Here is a 23,629-nt window from a genome sequence, read left to right as displayed (position 1 = left end):
TTTTTGGTTTTAAATGAATGCCTATTACCTGGGCATGATGGCACATGCCTGCCATCCCGGGTACTTGGGAGGCTGAGGTGGGAGGATCATCTGAGCCCAGGAGGTCAAGGTTGCAGTGATTCATGATCATGACACTGTACTCTAGCCGGGGAAACAGAGCAAGACTCTGTCTCAAACAATTTTCAAAAAGGAATATCTAACTGTTCTTGTACCGTTTGTTGAAAAAACTCATCATTTTGGGCAGCGCAGTGGCTCACGCCTGTAATCCCAACACTTTGGGAGGTCAAGGCGAGCGGATTGCCTAAGGTCAGGAGTTCAAGACTAGCCTGGCCAACATGGTGAAACCTCGTCTCTACTAAAAATACAAAATTAGTCAGGCATGGTGGCACATGCCTGTAATCCCAGCTACTCGGGAGGCTGAGGCAGGAGAATCGCTTGAACCTGGGAGGTGGAGGTTGCAGTGAGTTGAGATGGTGCCACTGAACTACAGCCTGGGCAACAAGAGCAAACTGCAACTCAAAAACAAAAAAAAATCTAAATTTCTAGTGTGCAAATTAAAAATTCTGTGAATTGCACAATTAGAAATCCAATTCTATTCTCTCTTCAAAATCACAGTAGATTTTAAATTTTGGAGACAATCAGCTTGGCTAGGGCCAGAAAAATATATAAATGTAGATGGTCTTCTATGTACCTCTTGGATGTGTTTTATAATTTCTGAACTGGGCTAGGTGGAAGAATCAGTGCCGTTCTTTTATAGTGTAGAGAGGTGAAGTTCTAATCAAATCTGTTTCTTGATAATATTATAATCCTGAAAACAAATCTGTTAGTAAAAAAGTCGAAATTTATGACTGGAAAAGCTTTGCCATACTATCTGTGGATTTCAATGACCCTATCCACATTACCAAACACCACTGACAGATAGATTTAAATAGGAGTGTGATAAGGTGTGGTGAAAGTACTGCAGTGAAGATTTTAACGATGTTGTTTGTTTCCATTTCTGTAATGAAACTGTGGTTATACAAGATTATTGAAGCAGGCCAAGCACAGTGGTTCACACCTGTAATCTCAGCACTTTGGGAGGCCGAGGCAGGCGGATCACAAGGTCAAGATATCGAGATCATCCTGGCCAACATAATGAAACCTCCTCTCTACTAAAAATACAAAAAAAAAAAAAAAAAAAAAAAAAAAATTAGCTGGACATGGTGGCATGCACCTCTAGTCCCAGCTACTCAGGAGGCTGAGGCAGAAGAATCGCTTGAACCCAGGAGGTGGAGGTTGCAGTGAGCCAAGAGCCAAGATCATGACCCTGCACTCCAGCCTGGTGACAGAGTAAGACTATCTCAAAACAAAAAATTAATTAATTAATTAATTAATTAAGAAAAGATTATTGAAACAGATATAATTTTATTTATTTATTTATTTTTGAGATGGAGTTTGCTCTGTAGCCCAGGATGGAGTGCAATTGCACAACCTTGGCTCACTGCAACTTCTGCCTCCCAGGTTCAAGTGATTTTCCTGCCTCAGCCTCCCGAGTAGCTTGGGACTACAGGTGCTCGCTACCATGCCCAGCTAACTTTTAGTAGAGTCGGGGTTTCGCCATGTTGGCCATGCTGGTCTCCTGAACTTAAGTGATCCACCCACCTCAGCCTCCCAAAGTGCTGGGATTACAGGCATGAGCCACTGCAACTGGCTCTGAAGCAAATATAATTAAATAGGTACAATTAAATCAATCAGAGAGGCAGGAAAATCTGGTGACTTTCAGTGTATTATCTCACCTGCATAAGTTAACACTCGGCACTCTGATTTCTGCCGTGTTTTGAAAGTTCCTTTCTTCAACTTTTAAATTTTTTAAATAGTTGAGGACTAGAAAGAATTTATTGGATATTTTAAAAGGATACATGTGGCTACATGGCTACCAGTGACTAGGCCACAAAAAAGTTCCAATAATGCTGCAAGTAGAGGTTTAACCCACAATTAGATAACTTTTTAAAGAAATCACTGTTAAGATATTTTTAATCAAGGTTAATGTTAGCACAGGGAAGAATAATTAGAACATTCATTCTTTGGTATATAATTTCTCCTGTCTTACATTTATCAATATGAAACAGGTTCTGCAGTCCTTAGAATCATTAGAACTAGCTCATGATGCTATTTGATAGACTTTTTACATCTCCTGCATTTCAAAGCAAGGAACTAGTTTCAGTCCATCATACCCATTCACAATCAAAACATAGTGATTCAAGCAAACAAATGATTATCTCTCAAAATCAAATGAATAGAAATCCAATGAATAAGAGTTATAATTGTTCACTAGGATTTCATTAAAAAAACTGGAAATATTTGAATCTTTACAAAACATGCATTGGAATAATTCTGGCCTAAGACCAACAGGATTTAAGAATGATAAAGAATCTTAAGCTTTCATATAATTGCTTTCTACTGCACTTGAAATCAAATAGTATTTTCAGTTTTACAAGAAGAAAAAATCTTATAATCCTTTAAAATTTCCCTCTCCTGTTCTGGATTCTTGTCCATTTTATAACTCCCAATTCTTTCAAGATGATTTTTAAAAGGTAGAGAGAAAGAGAGGCAAAAGAGAAAATAAAGATTATATTAAAATAAGATATCTAGAGACCAGATGTCAAGTAAGGAAAACAAAACATGAAATAAAGTTCAAAAAAATAACACTAAAAAACCTTTGTATATTGAATAGGAACTACTGCCTATGTTGCTTATTTCTATGAAACGAAAAAATATTTGTTGAAGGATGTGAAGTAGGAGGCAGGACTTGACTCTAGAAGCGGGGCTCAGACATGGGACCAGATAGAGGACTAGCTAAAATTGGGGTGTCAGGGGAGACAGCAGCCTTCAATCATGCCATGTGAATTTACTGTTGCAATGGCAACCCTAGAAGTTACCGCCTCTTTCCGTGGCAATGACCCAATGATTACTACGCTTTCCCTAGAAATTTCTGCATAAACCGTCCATTAATCTGCATGCAGTTAAAAGTAGGTATAAATATGACTGCAAAGCTACCCTGAGCTGCTACTGTCTGCCTACAAAATACCCCTGCTTTGCAGCAGCAATCACAGAGCTCTGACACCACTGGAAGGGTAACACTGCCTGTTCAATAAAACTGTTTGCTTCTACCTCTGGCTTGCCCTTGAATTCTTGCCTATGCAAAGCTGAGATCCCTTGTGGGCTAAGCTTTGGGCAGGCAAGCTTTGGGGTTCATCTTCCCTGCATCGGATGGACTTACAAATATACTAGTATTTGTCATATTCTTTCTTAAAATAAACTTACATTTATAAATTAAGAAGTTTATAACTAGGGGAAAAGCAATCCATTAAGGACCAAAGCCTGATTACGCTAAGTAAGTTATTAAATTTTCAGCTTTATCTATAGTTTGGCATTTAAGTTAGACATTTAAACTTAAAAAGAAATTCTTTCCAGTTATCTAAAGCTCTTGGTGAAAATGTAACATGTTAGGAGAATTCTGGTTACCATTTAAATCTGAAGCACTTCATTCATTCTGGTGATAAAGGTGGCTTTAGCAGCTAGCATAACATTCCTTCCAAATTTCAAGGTGCTCTGGGTCTTTCCAAGATGAATGTCCTTTCTTCTTTGCCTCTCATTCCTTAGTTTCTGAAGATAGCAATGTTTACTGTAAGAGAAAAAAATAAAGCAAAACTAGAGAGAAATATAGTTTCAAATATACTGGACATCATTTTTTAGATATTCCTAATATCACCCTCATTCAACAGTTATAATTCATCTAATAAATAAAAAATATCTTCTTTACTTAAGTGGAGACACACAGAGAACCTCACACACTCAAGAACTCCCCATGGCATACCAAAGAACCGTTAACTTACAAGAACGGAAAGAACACTGATACACTTAAAATGTTCTAAGTCTTCATTTGATTGTTTTTGTAGAGACTTATTCTACTAGAAGCATATGAATATTAATTTAATGACAAGTCATTAAATTAGAACTTTATAAAAACATGATTCTAAGGGCCACAATGTTCAACTTCGGTATAACTTCTCTAAAATATCGAAAACAGGTATCTCCAACTGTAAATATTTCAGTAGCCACTTTGCAGTTTTAGTTTAGACTCCAGTATCATTTTTAATTTGCTTTTTAAAAATATCATCCAAAATTAAATTAATAAATGTCTACCTATTTCTGATTCTTGGGCATCCATTTTAATGCATGTTCAAAACTGACTCAATCCCTAATTTCTTTCACTATGACATCAAACACAAGGAAAATAACTGAAAGAGTCATTGAAATACTATATATAAGAGGATGTATATAGATTACATGCAAACACTACATTTTATATAAAGAATCTGAGCATCTGTGAATTTTGGTATGCATCGAGGATAGTCCTGGAGCCAATCTCCTGAGGCACTGAGGATGACTGTAATTCCCTTTATTATAATACTCTTTTGCTAATGTGATCATATATTATACCTCTACATATATTACAAAGCCTCATAATGATACCGTTCAACTTTTGTTTTAAAAAGTCAGCTTTCTTTTAAAGAAAGTGACAGAGGAAAAAAAATAGAAAATCCATTTGTATTAATCATTCTTGCTGGTATTCATTTCTTCTTGTAGAACTGAGTTTCTATCTGGTATTACTGCCTTTCAGCTTAGAAACTCCTAGTAGTTCTTATACTGTATGTCTATTAATAATAAATATTTAAGTTTTTAAAATCTGAAATTATCTTATTTTACCTTCATTTTTGAATGACATTTTCATTGGATATTGCATTTTGACTTAAAGGTTTTTTCTTTTTCCTTACAACTCTTTAATGACATCATTCCATAATTTTTTGTCTTCGATTCTAAGTCAGCTGTCACTAATATTACTGCTATCCTGTATTTAATGCTTCTTTTGTTTTCTGGGTATTTTGAAGATTTTTCTCTTTATCTTTGGACTTTATTTTTTATTTCTCTGAGATGGAGTTTTGCTCTTTTGCCCAGGCTAAAGTGGCATAATGTTGGCTTACTGCACCCTTCACCCTCTGAGTTCAAGCAATTCTCCTGTTTCAGCCTCCCGAGTGTAAGGCTGGTTGCCTCAACAGGAGCTTGGACGCACACCCCCCACTTCTTTTTCAAAAGCTCGGACAAGCCCAGACGAGCTCAGGCAAGCTCAGACATGCTCAGGCTTGTTCCCTTCTCCCATGCTCGCACAGCCTGACCCTCCCTTAAAGAGCCCAGTATGCAAACAAGGTGCTGTAACCATAGCCTCTTGTTAACCAATAGCAGTCAAGCCCTATTGACCAATAGCAGCCGAGTCTTAACAACCAATAGCAGCCGAGTCTTAACAACAAATAGCAGCTAAGTCTTAACAACCAATAGCAGCTGAGTAATTCCAACCAACAACAAGCCAAGTCCTAGGTCAAGGCTTGTAACTTACCCAATAGCAGTCCTGCTCTCCCACAACCAATCAAGCTGTTTCACTCCCTATAAAACCCCACGTCTGAGAGGAGTCTGTGTGACTTCTCCGGCTCCTCCTGTCTGACCACAGAACCTCACCCGGGAGCCTGAATAAATTCCTTCGCATTGGATTTTTTTGTGCTGGCCTCAGTTTCTTCGTTTTATCCTCGGCGAGAACAGACCTTACACAGAGTAGTTGGGATTATAGGCGCCGGCCACCACGCCTGGCTAATTTTTCTATTTTTAGTAGAGACAGGGTTTTGCCATGTTGGCCAGGCTGGTCTCAAATGCCTGACCTCAGGTGATCCACCTGCCTTGGTCTCCCGAAGTGCTAGAATTACGGGTGTGAGCCACCGTGCCTGGCCTATCTTTGGACTTTAGTAGCATGACTATTATATGTCTAGATTTGATTTTCTTTGTATTTATACAAATTGGAGTTAATAATTGGAGTTTATTACCTTGATTCTGGGAGTTATGTTTTTACCTAATATGGGAAAATTTTAGCACTTATTTCTTTTAAAAAAATCATTCTGTCCCATATTCTCTCTTCCTCTTGGGGATTCCAATATACACAAGTTTGACTGCTTATTATTTCACAAGTTATTGAGGATATGCTCTTTTTAAAAATCTCTTTTCTCTTTATTCTTATTTTTAAAAATTTTTAAATTTTCTAACCACATGAGGAGCAGTGAGTATTTATTATTTTGTTTGTTTATTTTGGAGGCAGGGTCTCACTCTGTCATCCAGGCTGGAGTGCAGTGGCATAATCACGGCTCACTGCATCCTTGACTTCCTAGGCTCATGCAATCCTCCTGCCTCAGCCTCTTGAGTAGCTGAAACTCCAGTTACATGCCACCATGCTCTGCTAATTTTTACATTTTTTGTAGAAACTAGGTCTCACTATGTTGCCCAGGCTAGTCCTGAACTCCTGATCTCAAGCTATCCTCCCACGTCAGCCTTCAAAAGTGCTAGAATTACAGGTGTGAGCCACCATGCCCGGCTGATAAACTTTTATTTATTCATCCTTCCAACCAACCACATATGAATTATGTACTTAGGAACTACTGTGTGAAAGGCAGTGTTCTAAGTACTAGAGATAGAGAAACAATTGAAATGCAAACTTTCTGCTCTCATAGAATTTACTTGCTAGTACAGAAAGATGGACAAATAATAAACTAATTTCAGAGATGATAAATGCTCTGAAAAAAATAAAATTGAGTGTTACAAAGACAATGGGAACGTGAAGATGCTGTTTTAGATAGTATATAAACTAAAACTCTCTGGGGAGATGATGTCAAGTTGAAATGGAATAAAATGAGACAGACATGTAAAGATTTAGGAGTAGAGTTTTCCAGATATAGGGCACACATGTCATAAGATAGGAAGGAGTATATAATGCTCTTTAAAAAAAGTTTCTAAATTATTAAAACAATAAAATAGCAATTTGTGAGAAGATAACCTTGAATATCACAGCACTATCATGCCCAAAATTTAAAAATTGGCCTGATTTTAAACCTATTTACTAATTATTCCTGTGTAACAACAACAATAAAATAACAATTATTTTAAATTATTAACTTATTTTCTAACAAAGGAAATTGTCTTTGGGTTCTGACTTTCCATTTATTTAAAGCTTCTGCTAGTACCAATTCTTATTTTTATTTCATATTTGAAAACAAAAGTTCTTCTCTCCCTGCATTAGAAAAGAAAGAAGTTGCCTTTCTGTTTTATTTCTAGACAATGTTACAATGCGTTGGGAAGCATCACAAACACATGCAAACAAGAATAGTATTCCCCAAATGTGCAGCTATATGCAACTATGCCACCACTCATTTATGATGCAATAGCAGCACTCACCTAAATTAAACCTACGCCCTTTCTTCCAGAACTTCCATGGTACTGGATTTTGGCTACTGGTAAAGAACAACATCAACTATACATCTTAAGGAGGAAGAAAAGAATATACACTTATGATTATAGAATATGAACTGTATAGTCATTGTTCTGAAGTAGGGCTTGAATTAACGCTATGGATATAGCACCAAACAGAATAGTAGGATGCATAGTATCTGCTTCAGATAGATATTAGAAAACAAATTTGGAGCATTCCAACAGGAGACCGACCAGAACACTAAGCCCCATCAGGTAGAATAAAGAAAATATGCTTTGAAATGTATTTTGTGTTCTAACTGGCTAATAAGGTTACATGAAAGACATTATAGAAACACAGGTAATGCAGAAAAGAGGCTATAGTCTCAAGACTGTGAACTAAGAAGAAGAAAACCCAGAATCTTGTAAGTAGGGACAGCATGAAGTTAAATATAAGGTGAAGGGACTTTTTGTTTGAGTACCAGGCCAATGCCATCCAAAAATGACTAAATTCAGGATAAAGAACTATGTACTAATTTGGGAACATTAATAGGATAAGCATAATAAAACAAAAATATGGAGGAAGGAATTTAGCCTTTCGTGACTGAAAAATATAAAATGTGCAAGCTTGGTAGTAAGACAAATTAGACACTAGCCTCAATTCCCCAATTGGCTGAAGGAATTCTGACCCTATAAAATCTTTCAAACCTTTGACGCTATATAATCTTCAAAGCCCTACACTTTGTGTGTTCTTATTTGCTATTTAACTTAACAGTAGGGAATCATTTCAGGTAAAAACATCATTTAGAATGAAAATACAATGGTCTACTAGGAATCTGACAGTCTACTGAAGAGCTTTTTAATCATAAAGTAGGGGTTCTCAAGCCTTACCCACAGGTCAAATCCAACCTGCCACCTGCTTATATATGGCTTGCTAGGTAAAAATAGTTTTTACATTTTTAGAGTTGAAAAAAATCAAAAGGAGAATATTTTGAGACATAAAAACTGGATGAAATTCAAATTTCATGGTCCCTAAATAAAGTTTTATCAGAACACAGCCAGCTCATTTTTTTATGTATTGTCTATGGCTGATTTTTTTTTTTTTTTTTTACCATAAAGGCAGAGTTAAGTAGCTGTTATAGGAACAAAATGCCTACAAAGTCCAAAATATACACTATTTGGCCCTTTACAGACAATATTTGCCAAATTTCTAACACAATCTACATTCAACATGCTAGTCTCTAAAATTTTAGAATTCATATTTTAAAAGACTAGATTAAATGGTTCATTTTAGTCCTTACATACTGGTAATGCTATTCCTTCACATTTATAATGAAATGTTAATAATTTTATATTTCAAATTACTATCCCATAATAGAGACAATTTTTATACTCAAGAAATCCATTTTCTTGATTCATAAAATTTATTAAGTATGATATATCCTTTTCTTCTGATCAGTTTCTGATTTAGAGCTTGTAATGGGCTCTCTGCATTGAAAAATAAAGAATAGTTCCCATGGCAGACACAGTTCATTTATAACAATATTGAGAAAAAGTAAGTCAATGGTTAAGTGTTAACAATTTCTTGGGAGCTTCTGAATTTTGCAGAGGTGTTAGCATTAAAACGCATTCTAGAATGATTCAACTTCTGCTTCTGACCATGAGGGAGTGAACAGTTACAGGATGATCCTTTCACCATAAACAACTAGACATACAGCATAAAATACTGGAAAGCACTATTTTCAGACACAGGCAGTGGGGTACTGTGATCCCTAAGAAAACAGAAACAAGGGGAGTCCTACCATCAATTCAGGCTCTCAGCCAGGAAGAAATTTACCACTTCCGTACCGGGAGGAAGAACTCAGAGCCTGGCAATCTTGTTTACCTGGAGAGAGAGAGAAAGTGCAAGGAGACCAGGAGGGCTAGAATTTATGCAGCAGCATTCCAGAGAGGAGGGAGATAGCTAAAGTAATCTGAATAAGGGTTCTCCTGAGTGTTTAACTGAAAACTTTACATTAAGAAGGGTAAAATTTTTTGAGACCAGAGAAGAACATCTAAGGAAAAAATGTTACCAGAGAGTTACAATACAAAGATTCACAGATCTGATATAGGATCAAGAATTCAACAAGCTCCCTTTAGCAAGAAGGGAAAAACCCACATATACAAAGCAATCAGCAGGGACCCCAGAAGGGCCAAACCACTGAAGTAGCAGGAAAGTGGCCCTAGAATAAAGACTACTCTAGATATGGCTGAAAGGAGTGTTTAAGCCTAGAACTGAACAAACTAATGTGTACTTAACAAAAATGCTTTTCAGGAAGAAGTCCAACATTCTTTAAAGATATACAACAAGATTAAGGACTCAAGTATTTAAATTCATAAATATTTGTCATTTAATTAAAAAATTACTGGATATAATAAGAATCCAGGAAATGTGGCCCATAATCAGAAAAATATCAGTCAATAGAAAGAAACCCAGAAATGACAGAATTGGCAGGCAAAGACATTAAAAGGGCTGTAGTAATTATGTTCTATATTCAAAGATGTAAATGAAAAATGGAATATAAGTGGAGAGAGAAATGGAGGATTTTCAAAAAGAACCAAAAAATAACTTCTAGAGAAAAAAAATATATAGAAATGAATATTTCAGTAGATAGATAAACAGTACTTTATACACAGAAGAAAAAGAAGGTAGTGAATTTGAAAACACAGCAATATAATTTACCCAAAATGAAAGTCAGAGAGAAAAAAATTACTGTGAGAGAAATACTATTGTAAAGGTCTTACATTATATGAGAAGTGGTATAATATTATGTAATGGTAGATTATAGTAAGTTAAAGAGACATATTATAAATTATAAAGCAGTCAGTAAAATAAGTAGAACAAAGCCAATAAGGAAATGACTGAGCCAACAGCAGAGGTTAAATAGAATCCCAAAGCATACTTAATTCAAAGGAAGGGTTAATAGACAACAAACGGTAAGATGATAGAAACCTAATCATATCAGCAACACATTAAATATAAATCATACAAATCATATAAATATTTCAATTAGAAGACATAAAAAAGCAAGAACCAAACATATGCTGTCTATAAGAGTCATATACTACAAGTAAGAAAATAAGTTAAAAGTAAAAGGATAATTAGTTGGGTGCAGTGGTGGGGGCCTGTAATCCCAGCTACTAGGGAGGCTGAAGCAGGAGAATCGCTTGAACCTGGGAGGCGAAGGCTGTAGTGAGCCAAGATTGCACCATCACACTCCAGCCTGGCAACAAGGGCGAAACTTAGGTCTCAAAAAAAAAAAAAAAAAGTAAAAGGATAGAAGATATGTCACGCAAACTGAAATCTTAAGAAAGCTGGAAGAGAGGTAATTATACCAGACAATTATAATACATTGAAAATATATATATTATCAGAGACACTGAGGGACATTTCATAATGATCAAGGGGTAAATTCATTAGAAGACAGAACAATTCTAAATGTGTATGTACACAATACCAGACCTTCAAAATACATGAAGCAAAAACTGACAGAACTGAAGGGAGAAACAAACAATAACAGTTGGAGACATCAACGTTCTCTCATTAACTGAAGAACAAATGTGATAAAAGTGCAGCAAGGATAAAGAAGACTTAAGCAGCACTCTCAACTGAATTGCAATCTATAAAATATTTCAATCCACAAAAACAAAATATAAATTTTTATAATGTGCATGAAACATTTGCCAAGACAGGCAATGCACCAATTGAGAAATAAGTCTTACAAATTAAAAGAATTGAAACTATACACAGTGCCTTATCATAATGGAATTAGAATTCAATAAGTGAAAGATAACTAGAAAATTCCCAAATATTTACAAATCAAGGAATATATTTCTGAAATAATCTATGGAGAAAATAAGAAATTACAAGGGAAATTAGAAAATATTTTCAGCTAAATGAAAATAAAAATCCAACATATAAAAGTTTGTAAAATGCTGTTACAAAGGTGCTTTGAGGAAATTTATAGTTTTCTATTCCTTTATTAGGGAAGAAAAGGTCTATACTCAATTATCTAACCTCACACCATAGGAAGCTAGAAAAAAGGAGCAAATTAAGCCAAAGTAAATAGAGAGTAACAAAATAACAAAGAAGGGAAATTAAAAAAAAAAAAGATACCTGAAAAGTAGAGAAAAATCAATAAAACCAAAAACTGGTTGAGAGAAAATTAATGAATTTGGTAAACCTCTAGCTAGACTGAACAAAGGAGAAGAAATGGAAATCACCAATATTAGGAATGAAAGGGGAGACTATCACTAAAGATTCTACAGATTCTAAAAAGAAAAAGAGACTGTTGTGAATGATTTTATGCCAATACATTTGACAACTAAGATAAAATGAACAAATTCCTTAAAAGACAGATTATCAATACTGACTTAAGAAGAGGTAATCTGAAATCTACAAAACAAATACTGTAACTATTAAGTAATTTTAGCAAGATTGCAGAATAGAAAGTTAATATACAAATATCTATTATATTTGTTCAGTACAAGTAGAAACTTAAAAATGTTTAAGTATCATTTATAATAGCATTGAAAATATAAAATATTAAATTTATTAAAGAATTAGAATTTGTAATTAAAAACTTTCCCAAAAAGAAAACTCCAGCTCCCAAAAGTTTTGTTAGTGAATTCTATATCAAACATTTAAATTAAGAATACCAATCCCACATAAATTCTTCCAGAGAGCAGAGAAGAAAACACTTCCAACTGATGTTATGATAATCAGTATTGGAATGATTCTAAAACTAGGGAAAAAAATTCAAAAAAATCCCTAAACCACACATCAATATCTCTCCTAAACATTTATACAAAAAAAAAAAAAAATCCTTAAAAATAGCAAATCAAATTCAGCAATATATAAAAAGGAAGGCAAGGTTGATTCTACATCTCAAAAAAATTAATGTAACCATTATATTAGTCCATTCTCACATTGCTATAAAGAACTACCTAAGACTGAGTAATATACGAAGAAAAGTTTAACTGACTCGCAGTTCCACAGGCTGCACAGGAAGCATGGAGGCGAGGCCTCAGGAAACTTACAATCATGACAGATGGTGAAAAGGAAGTAGGCACATCTTCACATGGCAGAGCGGAAGAAAGCGAAGGGGGAAGTGCCACACACTTTTAAATATTCAGATCTCATGAGAACTCACTATCACGAGAACAGCAAGGGGAAAAGTCAGTACCTGTGATCACCTCCTACCAGGCCGCTCCTCCAACAGTGTTGGAGCGTTACAATTTGACAAATTGGAGTATTACAATTTGACTTGAGATTTGGGTGGGGACACAAGAGTCAAACCATAACAGCTATATGAACAGAATCAAGGAGAAAACCAATTGTTTTCATTTCAACAGATAAAGGGAAAAAAGCATTTAACAAATTTCAATACTCATTCATAACAAAAACTTGAAGAAATGCAGAATAGAAAAGAACTTCATTAATTTTAAAAAGGGAATCTGTAAAAACTACATAGCCAACATCATACTTAACAGTGAAAAACCAAATGATTTTCTCCTAACATTGGGAACCAGCCAAAGATGTTCACTTCTATTCAACATTACAGTGGAGCTCATAGCTAGTGTAAATAAGATAAGAGAAAAATAATGAAAAGCATAAAGATGGGAAAGAAAGAAGTTAAAATGCCTTTATTTGCAGAAGACATGATTATATACATAGAAAATCCTAAAGAAACCTACAAAACAAATACTACAACTGTTGAGTGACTTTAGCAAGATTGCAAAGAAGAAAGTCAACATACAAATATCTATTACATTTCTATATCTAACAACAAGTAAAAATGTTAAATACCATTGATAATAGCATTAAAAAACATGAAATACTTGAGTTTGACAAATTATGAGTCTAACAAAATATGTGGAAGGCTTTTAAAATGAAAGCTTAAAAAAACACTGCTAAGACAAATTAAAGAAAACTGAAATAAATGAAGGAATATATCAGGTTAACAGATTGGAAGACTCAACATTATTAATGTGGCAATTCTCCTCAAATTAGTCTATAGATTCAGTCCAATGCCAATCAAAATCCTAGGTTTTATTCATAAAAATGTACAAGCTGGTTCTAAAATATGCATGGCATTTGTCTTTCTGTGCCTGACTTACTTGTCTTAACAGAATGTCATCCAGTTCCATCTATGTTGTTACAAATAATAGGATTTCACTCTTTTTTGTGGTTGAATAATATGCCATTGGGTATATGTACCACATTTTTTTTATTCATTCATCTACTGACAGACACTTAACGTTAAGTGAAATGTACCAGGCACAGAAAGCCAAATATTACATGTTCTCACTGTTACATGGCAATTTAAAAAATTGATCTCAAGGAAGTAGAGAGAGGAATGATGGTTACCAGAGGCTTGGAAAGGTAGTGGAGGGTGGAGGATAGATGGTTGGTTAATGAGTACAAAAATATAGTTAGAGGCTGGCGTAGTGGTTCACGCCTGTAACCCAGGCACTTTGGGGAGGTTGAGGAGGGCAGATCACTTGAGGTCAGGAGTTTGAGACCTGCCTGGCCAACATGGTGAAACCCCATCACTACTAAAAATACAAAAATTAGATAGGCATGGTGGCACATGCTTGTAATCCCAGTTACTTGGGAGGCTGAGGCTGCAGAATTGCTTGAACCTGGGAGGCAGAGGTTGCAGTGAGCCAAGATGACACCACTGCCCAACCTGGGCAACAGAGCAAGACTCCATCTCAAAAAAAAACCTTTTTAAATGCAAAAATATAGTTAGATAGTAGAAATAAGATGTAGTGTTCGGTAACACAACAGGGAGACTATAGTTAACAATAATTTACTTTATATTTTAACATAACTAGAGGAGTAGATTCAGAATGCTACCAATACAAAAAAAAAAAAGATAAATGTTTGAGATGACGGAGATACCAATTACCCTGATTTGATCATTACACATTGTATGCTTGTATCAAAATATTACATGTATCCCATTAAAAATGTGTAACTATTATGTATGCATAACAATTTTTAAAATGTATATGAAAATCCAAATGAATAAATACTTTTGAAAATAAAGAATGGGGCCCGGCGTGGTGGCTCAGGCCTGTAATCCAAGCACTTTGGAGGCCAAGGCAGGCGGATCACTTGAGGTTGGGAGTTCAAGACCAGCCTGACCAACATGGTGAAACCCTGTCTTTAAAAAAAAAAAAAAAAAAGAAAATAAAGAATGAAGTATGAATATTTATAATAATGGATCTCTAGATTTATAACTAAGCTAGAGTAATTGAGACAGTTTGGTCATGGTCCACAGATAAACATATAAATGGAACATAATAGAGAATACAAAAACAGAACTACAAATAAATGCTAAATTGATTTTCAACAAAAGTATCAAGATAATATGGGAGGATATTTTCAATAAATGGTGTAGAACAATCGGATATTTACCTAGCATGAAAGTGAACTCTCCCTTTATCTCACACCATAGAAACTCAAAATGCATCATAAACCTAAGAGTGAAACTACAAAACTTCAAGAAAAAAAATAGGAAATGATTTTATGACCTTAGGACAAAAAGAAACCATAAAAACACAAAACAAAATTCACCTCATAAACTGTAATTTATCAAATTAAAAATTTCTGCTGTTTTAAAAATATAACTAGAAGTGGCCAGTAAGTATATGAAACAATTAAAACCATAAGATACCATTTCATATACACAGAAAGAATAAATTTAGCAGGACCGACAATTTCAAATACTGGCAAGAACGTCGAACTGTGGTGTCCATTTCAGTAGCTACTTTATCTGATGGTGCAAATACAGAACATTTTTTATCATTGCAGAAACTTCTATAGGACAACAATGATGTAGAGCATCTGAAATGCTTATAAACTGCTGCTAGGAATGGAAAATTTTATCAATACTTTAAAAAAGTTTGGCAGCTTCTTCCAAAGTTTAAAACAAAATTTAAAAACTTACCAAAGAACTGAACAATTTCATTCCTAGGTATGTATTTACTCAACAGAGTTGGTATCATCAGAGGCCTAATACGAAGCTGAAACTCTCACCCCTGGACAGAATAGGCGCCTCCTGCCAAATGCAGAGGAGGATGATTAGAACTCTGAACTTACACCCCTACCTTACAGCAATGAGGCAACATCCTTTTCTCCTGCCAGGATACTATTAAAAGAGACCTGCCAAAACAGAAGCCTTAAATGAAGAGCAAAATCTCATTACATAATGTCCAAAATGTCCAGGTTTTGATTGAAAACCATTCATCATATCAAGAATCAGGAAAATCATAACTAGAATGAGAAAAGACAATCAATGGATACCAACACCAAGATAACACAGTCATAAGAATTATCTCACAAGGGAGGAAAAACGGCAGATAGGAGGCAGGACTAACTTCAGCTCCCACTTGGATGGATACAGCAGCATGTGGAGATCCACATCATGAACTTTCACTCCAAAGACTACCGAAGGAACATACCAGGAAAGCCGAGATAATCCACAGACCCTTTGAAGGAGCTGGACTGCCGCTGTAGACTCTGTGGGACGGCCAAGGAACTGTGAGTCAGCTTGCTTTCTCAGCTGGGAGGCTTGTGGCCTGGGGCAAGTTCTCAGTCATCCTCACCGGGTGCCCGGAAATAAACTCTGTGCTGTTGGTGGGGGGTCACAGTGGGAATGGGACTAGCCTTTTGGGCTCTGGGCTGCATGGGAGCTATGTGAGGACTGTCGCTGCTGGCATTTCCCACTTCCCTGGCAACATGTGTGATGCAGCAAAGGCAGCCATAATCGTTCTGGGAACATAACTGCACTGGCCTGGGAAACACACCTCTATCCCCCACAGCAGCCACATCAATCCCTGCCCAAGGAAAATCTGAGCATAGACACACCTAACCCTGTCCACACCTGATGGTCCTGCTGGTAGCTGAAGAGGAAGGATATAATCTCTTGAGAGGTCTATGGCCCCACACGCCACCTCATCCTCCCTATACTGCTGCAGCTGATGTGCCTGGCCAAAAAAAGAATTTTTAAAAAATGAACAAGGACTGGCACAGAGGCTCATGCCTGTCATCCCAGCACTTTGGGAGGCTGAGGCGAGTGGATCACGTGAGGTCAGGAGTTTGAGAGCATCCTAACCAACATGGAGAAACCTCGTCTCTACTAAAAATACAACATCAGCCAGGCGTGGTGGCACATGCCCATAATCCCAGCTACTTGGGAGGCTGAGGCAGGAGAATTGCTTGAACCTCGGAGGTGGAGGTTGCAGTGAGCCAATATCATGCCATTGCACTCCAGCCTGGGCAACAATAGTGAAACTCCATCTCAAAAAACAAAAAATAAATGAACAGGCTGGGTGTGGTGGCTCAGGTCTGTAATCCCAGCACTTTGGAAGGCTGAGGTGGGTGGATCACTTGAAGTCAAGAGTTTGAGACCAGCCTGGCCAACATAGGGAAACCCCATCTCTACTAAAATACAAAAATTAGCTGGGTGTGGCGGTGCATGTCTATAATCCCAGCTACGCAGGAGGCTGAGATAGGAGAATTGCTTGAACCCAGGAGGCAGAGGTTGTAGTGAGCCGAGATCATGCCACTGCATTCCAGCCTGGGAGACAGAGCAATAATTAAAGAAGACTCCATCTGAAAAAAAAAAAAAAATGGACAAAGCTTCCAAGAAGTTTGGGATTACATTAAATGACCAAACCTAAGAATAATTGGTGTTTCTGAGCAAGAAGAGAAATCTAAAATTTGGAAAACGTATTTGACAGAATAATTAAGGAAAACTTTTCTTGGCCTTGCTAGGGCTCTAGACATCCAAACACAAAAAGCTCAAAGAACTCCTGGGAAATTCATTGCAAAAAGATCACCACCTAGGCACATAGTCATCAGGTTATCTAAAGTCAAGATGAAGGAAACAATCTTGAGAGCTGTGAGGCAAAAGCATCAGGTAACCTATAAAGGAAAACCTATCAGACTAACAGCAGGTTTCGCAGTAGAAACCATACAAGCTAGAAGGGATTGGGATCCTATCTTTAGCCTCCTCAAACAAAAATAATTATCAGCCAAGAATTTTGTAGGCAACAGCCAAGAATTTTGTATGCAACAAAACTAGGCTTCATAAAGGAAAAGATACAGTATTTTTCAGACAAAAGAATGCTGAGAGAATTCGCCACTACCAAGCCAGCACTATAGGCACTGTTAAAAGGAGCTCTAAATCTTGAAACAAATCCTCAAAATACACCCAAATAGAATATCCTTAAAGCATAAATCTCACAGGACCTATAAAACAGCAACACAAGGAAAAACAAAACGAAACAAAAATAAGGTATTCAGGCAACAAACAGAACAAAGAATAGAATAGTACCTCACATCTCAATACTAATGTTGAATGTAATGGGCCTAAATGCTCTGCTTAAAAGATACAGAATGGCAGAATGGATAAGAATTCACCAACCAAATATCTGCTGTCTTCAAGAGACTCGCCTGGCACATAAGGACTCACATAAAGTTAAGGCAAGGAGTAGTGGGGGAGATACTCCATGCAAATGGTCACCAAAAACAAGCAGGAGTAGCTATTCTTTTATCAGACAAAACAAACTTTAAACCAATAGCTGTTTAAAAAGACAAAGAAGGGTCTGGGTACAGTGGCTTACACCGGTAATCCCAGCACTTTGAGAGGCCGAAGTGGGTGGATCATGAGGTCAGGAGATTGAGATCATCCTGGACAACATGGTGAAACCCTGTCTCTACTAAAAATACAAAAATTAGCCAGGTGTGGTAGCCTGTGCCTGTAGTACCAGCTACTCAGGAGGCTGAGGCAGGGAAATTGCTTGAACCTGGGAGGCGGAAGTTGCAGGGAGCTGAGATCGTACCACTGCACTCCAGCCTGGTGACAGAGCAAGACTGTCTCAAAAAAAAAAAAAGACAAACAGGAACACTACATAATTAAAAAAAGGTCTAATACAACAGGAAAATATCACATTCCTAAATATATATGTGCCTAACACTGAAGTTCCCAATTCATAAAGCAATTACTACTAGACCTAAGAAATTAGATAGCAACAAAATAATAGTGGGGGACTTCATTATTCCACTGACAGCACTAGACAGGTAATGAAGACAGAAAGCCAACAAAGAAATAATGGGCTTAACACACATTTACAGAATATTTTACCCAACAATTCCAGAATATACATTCTATTCATCAATACATGGAACATTCTCTAAGACAGACCATCTGATAAGCCACAAACCAAGTCTCAACAAATTTAAGAAAATCAAAATTATACAAAGCACTCTATTAGACCACAGTGGAATAAAACTGGAAGTCAACTCCAAAAGGAACCCTCAAAACCATGCGATATGGAAATTAAATAACATGTTCCTGAAGGATCGACTCAAAAATGAAATCAAGATGGAAATGAACAAATTATTTGTTCAGTTAACGATAATAGTGAAACAACCTATAAAAACCTCTGGGATACAGCAAAGGTGGTACTAACAGAAAATTCATAGCATTAAATGCCTACATCAGTAAGTCTTAAAGAGCACAGACAATCTAAGGTCACACCTCAAGGAACTAGAGAAACAAGAACGAACCAAACCTAAGCCCAAAAAAAGAAAAGAAACAACCAAGATCAGAGCAGAACTAAATGAAACTGAAACAAACAAAACAATACAAAAGATAAATAAAATTAATAGACCATTAGCGAGATTAACCAAAAAAGAAGAGTGAAGATCCAAAAAAGTTCAATTAGAAACAAAATGGAAAATATCACAGCCAATACCACAGAAATACAAAAGATCATTCAAGGCTACTATGAACACCTTTATGGGCATAAAATAGAAAACTAGAAAAGATGGATAAATTCCTGGAAATACACAACCCTCCTAGATTAAACCAGGAAGAAACAGAAACTCTGAGCAGGCCAATAACAGGCAGCAAGACTGAAATGGTAATTAAGGAGTTACCAACAAAAAAAGTCCAGGACTAGATGGATTCACAGCTGAATTCTATCAGACATTTAAAGAAGAACTGGTTACCAATCCTATTGACACTACTCCAAAAGATACAGGAAGAAGGAATCCTCCCTAAACCATTCTATGAAGCCAGTATCACCCTAATACCAAAACCAGAAAAGGACATAATAAAACAAAGAAATCCCTGATGAACATAGATGCAAAGAAGCCTTAACAAAATACAAGCTAACCAAATCCAACAGCAGATCAAAAAGAAAATCCACCATGATCAAGTGGGTTCATACCAGGAATGCAGAGAGGGTTTAACATCTGAAAGTCAATAAATGTGATACACCACATAAAAAGAATTAAAAATCATGTGATCATCTCAACAGATGCAGAAAAAGCATTTGACAAAATCCAGCATCCCTTTATGTATGATTAAAACCCTCAGCAAAATTGGTAAAGAAGGAACATACCTTAAGGTAATAAAAGCAAAAGCCATCTATGAAAAGCCCACAGCTAACACTATACAGAATGGGGAAAAGTTGAAAGCATTTCCCCTGAAAACTGGAACAGGACAAGGATACCCACTTTCACCACTTCTATTCAACGTAGTACTGGAAGTCCTAGCCAAAACAGGCAACAGAAAGAAAAAACGAGCATCCAAATTGGCAAAGAGGAAGTCAAACTGTTGCTGTTTGCTGATGACATAATTATATATCCAGAAAATCCTAAAGACTCATACAAAAATCTCCTAGAACTAGTAAATGAATTCATCAAAGTTTTAGGATACAAAATTTATGTATACAAATCAGTAGCCCTGCTATACATCAACAGCAACCAAGCTGAGAATCAAACCAAGAACTCAAACACTTTTATAATAGCTGTTAACAAATTTTCTTTGACAAAAAGCTAATATCCAGAATCTAAAAGAAACCAAATTAGCAAGAAAAAATATATCCCATCAAGTGGGCTAAGGACAGGAACAGACAATTCTCAAAAGAAGATATACAAATGGCCAACAAACATATGAAAAAGTGCTCAGCACCACTAATGATCAAGGAAATGCAAACCAAAACCACAATGAGGTGCTACTTTACTCCTGCAATGATGGCCATAATCAATAATCAAAAATCAAAAAATAATAGATGTTGGTATGAATGTTATGAAAAAGGGAACACTTTTACACTGCTGGTGGGAATGTAAACCAGCACAACCACTATGGAAAACAGTATGGAGACTGCTTGAAGAACTAAAAGCAGTTTTACCATTTGATCCCACAATCCCACTCCTGGCTATCTACTCAGAGGAAAAAAAGTCATTATACAAAAAATATACTTGCACATACATGTTTACAGCAGCACAATTCACAATTGTAAAAATATGGAACCAGCCCAAATGCCCATCAATCAACAAGGTATAGAAAATGCGGCATAAATATACCATGGAATACTACTCAGCAATAAAAAGGAACAAAATAATGGCATCTGCAGCAACCTGGATGGTATTGAAGACCATTATTCCAAGTGAAGTAACTCAGGAATGGAAAACTAAACATCCTATGTTCTCATTCATAAGTGGAAGCTAAGCTATGAGCACACAAAGACATAAGAATGACACAATAAACTTTAAGGACTTGGGGGAAAGGGTAGGAGGGAGGTGAGAAATAAAAGATTACACATCGGGTACAGTGTGTACTTCTTGGGTGATGGGTGCAACAAAATCTCATAAATCACCACCAAAAAACTTATTCATGTAACCAAACACCACCTGTTCCCCCCAAACTTATTGAAATAAGACAAAATTCCAAAAATAAAATAAATATGTATGTCTTAGTAATGTACAAGTGATCCTTAAACAACATGGGTTAAATGAAGTGGGTCCACTTATACACAGATTTTAAGAAATAAATGTATTTTTTAAAGAAAGTAAAAGAATTATCTCACAAGGATTTTAAGACAGCCACCATTAAAATGCTTCAATGGGCAATTACCAACACACTGGAAACAAATGAAAAAAACAGAAAGCCTGAGTTAAGAAAGTCTCAGCAAAGAAAGAGAGGATGCAAATGATGAAATTACAAAATAAAATTGCAATAACCAAAAGCAATTTCAGTGGATGGGTTCAACAGCAGAATGGATGTGACAGAAGAAGGAATCAATGTACTAAAAAATAAAACAATAGAAATGTGCCAGTCTGAACAATAGGAAGAAAACAAAGTAAAAAAAACCAAACAGAACATTGGTGACTCATGAAACAAATAAAAGATTAACATTTATATCATCAAAGTCTCAAAAGGAGAGGAGAAAAAGGAAAGAGCTGAAAAATAATTTGAAAAAATGTGACTGAAAAGTTCTCAAAAGACATAAACCTACAGATTCAAAAGCCAAGTAAACCCCAAACAGTATAAACTCAAATTAATCCATGCCAATACACATCGAAGTGAAAGTTCTGAAAACTAAAGACACAGAAAAAATCATGAAAGCAGCAACAGAAAAACAACATCTTACCTAGAAGGGAAAAACAATTTAATGACAGTAAATTTCTCATTTAAAACTATGGAAGCCAGAAGGAACTGGCACGATATTTTTCAGATGCTAAAGAAAAGACTTGTTAACTCAGAATTCTTTATCCAGCAAAAATATTAATCAGGAATGAAGAAAAAAAAAATTTATAGAGAAAGGAGTATTTCTCACTAGCAGACCTGCTCTAAAAGAATAAAGAAAATTAAGCAGAAAGTAAATGATAAAAGATCTCGGATAATCCAGGAATCTTGGATAATGAGGAAGGAAAGATGACAGGAGTAAAAATATGCATAAATACAACAGATTCCTGTTCCACTTGAGTTTTCCAAATTATGTTTGACTGTTGAAGCAAAAATTATAATGCTGTATAATACAATTCATAATGTATGTGAAGAAAATAAAACTATTAATATGCATAAAATGTATATGTAAACATGCATATAATATACATATATACATATATTAGAAACATATAAAAATGTTAATTAAATGGGAGGGGACTAAAGGGAGAAGACGTCTCTATACTTTACTGGAAGTGATAAAATGTAGCATCACCAAGTAGCACTGTTGTACAGCAGACTGATTTATTACATACAAAATGTAATATCTAGAGTGATGAATGACAAAAAAGCCATACAAAGAGATACATTTTAAAACACTGAATTCTAAAAAGGATTCAAGTAACCTGCAGGAAAGCCAGAAAAAAAATGTGACATATCCATACCATGGAAAACTAACTATATCAGCAATAAAAAGGAATGATTCTTGACATCACAACTTAGACGGATCTCAAGGGCATTATGCTGAGTAAAAAAAGCCAATCTCAAAGGTTATACACTATATGATTCCATTTATGTAACAGTCTCAAAATGACAAAATTATAGAGCTGGTTACCAAGGGTGAGGGATGGTGGAAGGGAGTGGATGTGCGTGTGACTATAAAGAGGTAGTACAGGGATATGATTGCGGTGATGGAATAATTCTGTATCCTGGTTGCCATGTTGGTTACATGTATCTGCATGTGATAAAATGCCAAAGAACTATAAACTCACTTTACACCAATGTCAATGTACTGGTTTTAATATTGTTCTATAGTTACATAAGATGGAACTAATAGGGGAAACTTGGTGAATGGTACAGTAAACATGGTACTTCTCTTTACTATGTTTACAACTTCCTGTGAATTTATAATTATTTCAAAACAAAAAGTTTAAAAGGTGAATTAATTTTGTGAATTATTTACGAGCTCGCTAATAGGTACACCATATCTGTAAGTAAATATTTTTCTTTTGTCTAACAGAAAAATTATAGAAACTTTATTCACAATAGATAAAAACTGAACATAAGAAACCAATCTGAAAAAGGTTATATGACATTCTGAAAAAGTTAAAACCATAGAGACAGTAAAAAGTTCAGTGGGTTGCCAGGGGCTGGAGAAGAAAAAGGGATGAACAGGCAGAATGCGGAGGATTTTTAGGGCAGTGAAAATACTCTATATGACACTAGAATGGTGGATACCTGCCATTATGCATTTATCCAAACCCATAGAATGTACAACACCAAGAGTGAACCCTAATGTAAACTCTAGACTTTGGGTGATTATGATGTCTCATCAATTGTAGCAAATGTACCAGTCTGGTGGGAATGTTGATAATAGGGAATGCTATACACTCATGGGGATGAGGGTGTGTGGGATATCTGTACCTTTCCTTCAGTTTTGTTGTTGAACCTAAAATTGCTCTTAAAAACTGAAGTATTTTGAAAAAAAAAATTGGAAACCACATGTTCATGAACAG

General features: G+C 35.9%; 1 protein-coding gene across 8 annotated transcripts in view; it reads right to left on the bottom strand.

The window, feature by feature from the left end:
- PEAK1 (pseudopodium enriched atypical kinase 1) overlaps positions 1 to 23,629 on the bottom strand; it is a 301,934-nt gene that overhangs the window by 138,887 nt on the left and 139,418 nt on the right. For 4 of the 8 annotated variants that reach the window (XM_064382858.1, XM_021668265.2, XM_021668266.2 and 1 more), the window contains one exon: positions 3,505 to 3,664. The gene's annotated coding sequence lies outside the window, so the exon portion shown is untranslated. Of the gene's footprint in view, positions 1 to 3,504; positions 3,665 to 7,311; positions 7,387 to 9,125; positions 9,209 to 15,320; positions 15,432 to 23,629 lie in introns of those variants that run through there. The other 4 variants (XM_064382874.1, XM_064382878.1, XM_064382868.1 and 1 more) reach the window with 4 other exon arrangements.

The sequence above is a fragment of the Aotus nancymaae genome, unplaced genomic scaffold, assembly GCF_030222135.1.
Source record: "Aotus nancymaae isolate 86718 unplaced genomic scaffold, 86718_ANA_hifiasm-v0.15.2.pri h1tg000003l, whole genome shotgun sequence".
Lineage (NCBI taxonomy): Eukaryota > Metazoa > Chordata > Mammalia > Primates > Aotidae > Aotus > Aotus nancymaae.
This window is presented reverse-complemented; position numbering and strand designations above follow the sequence as displayed.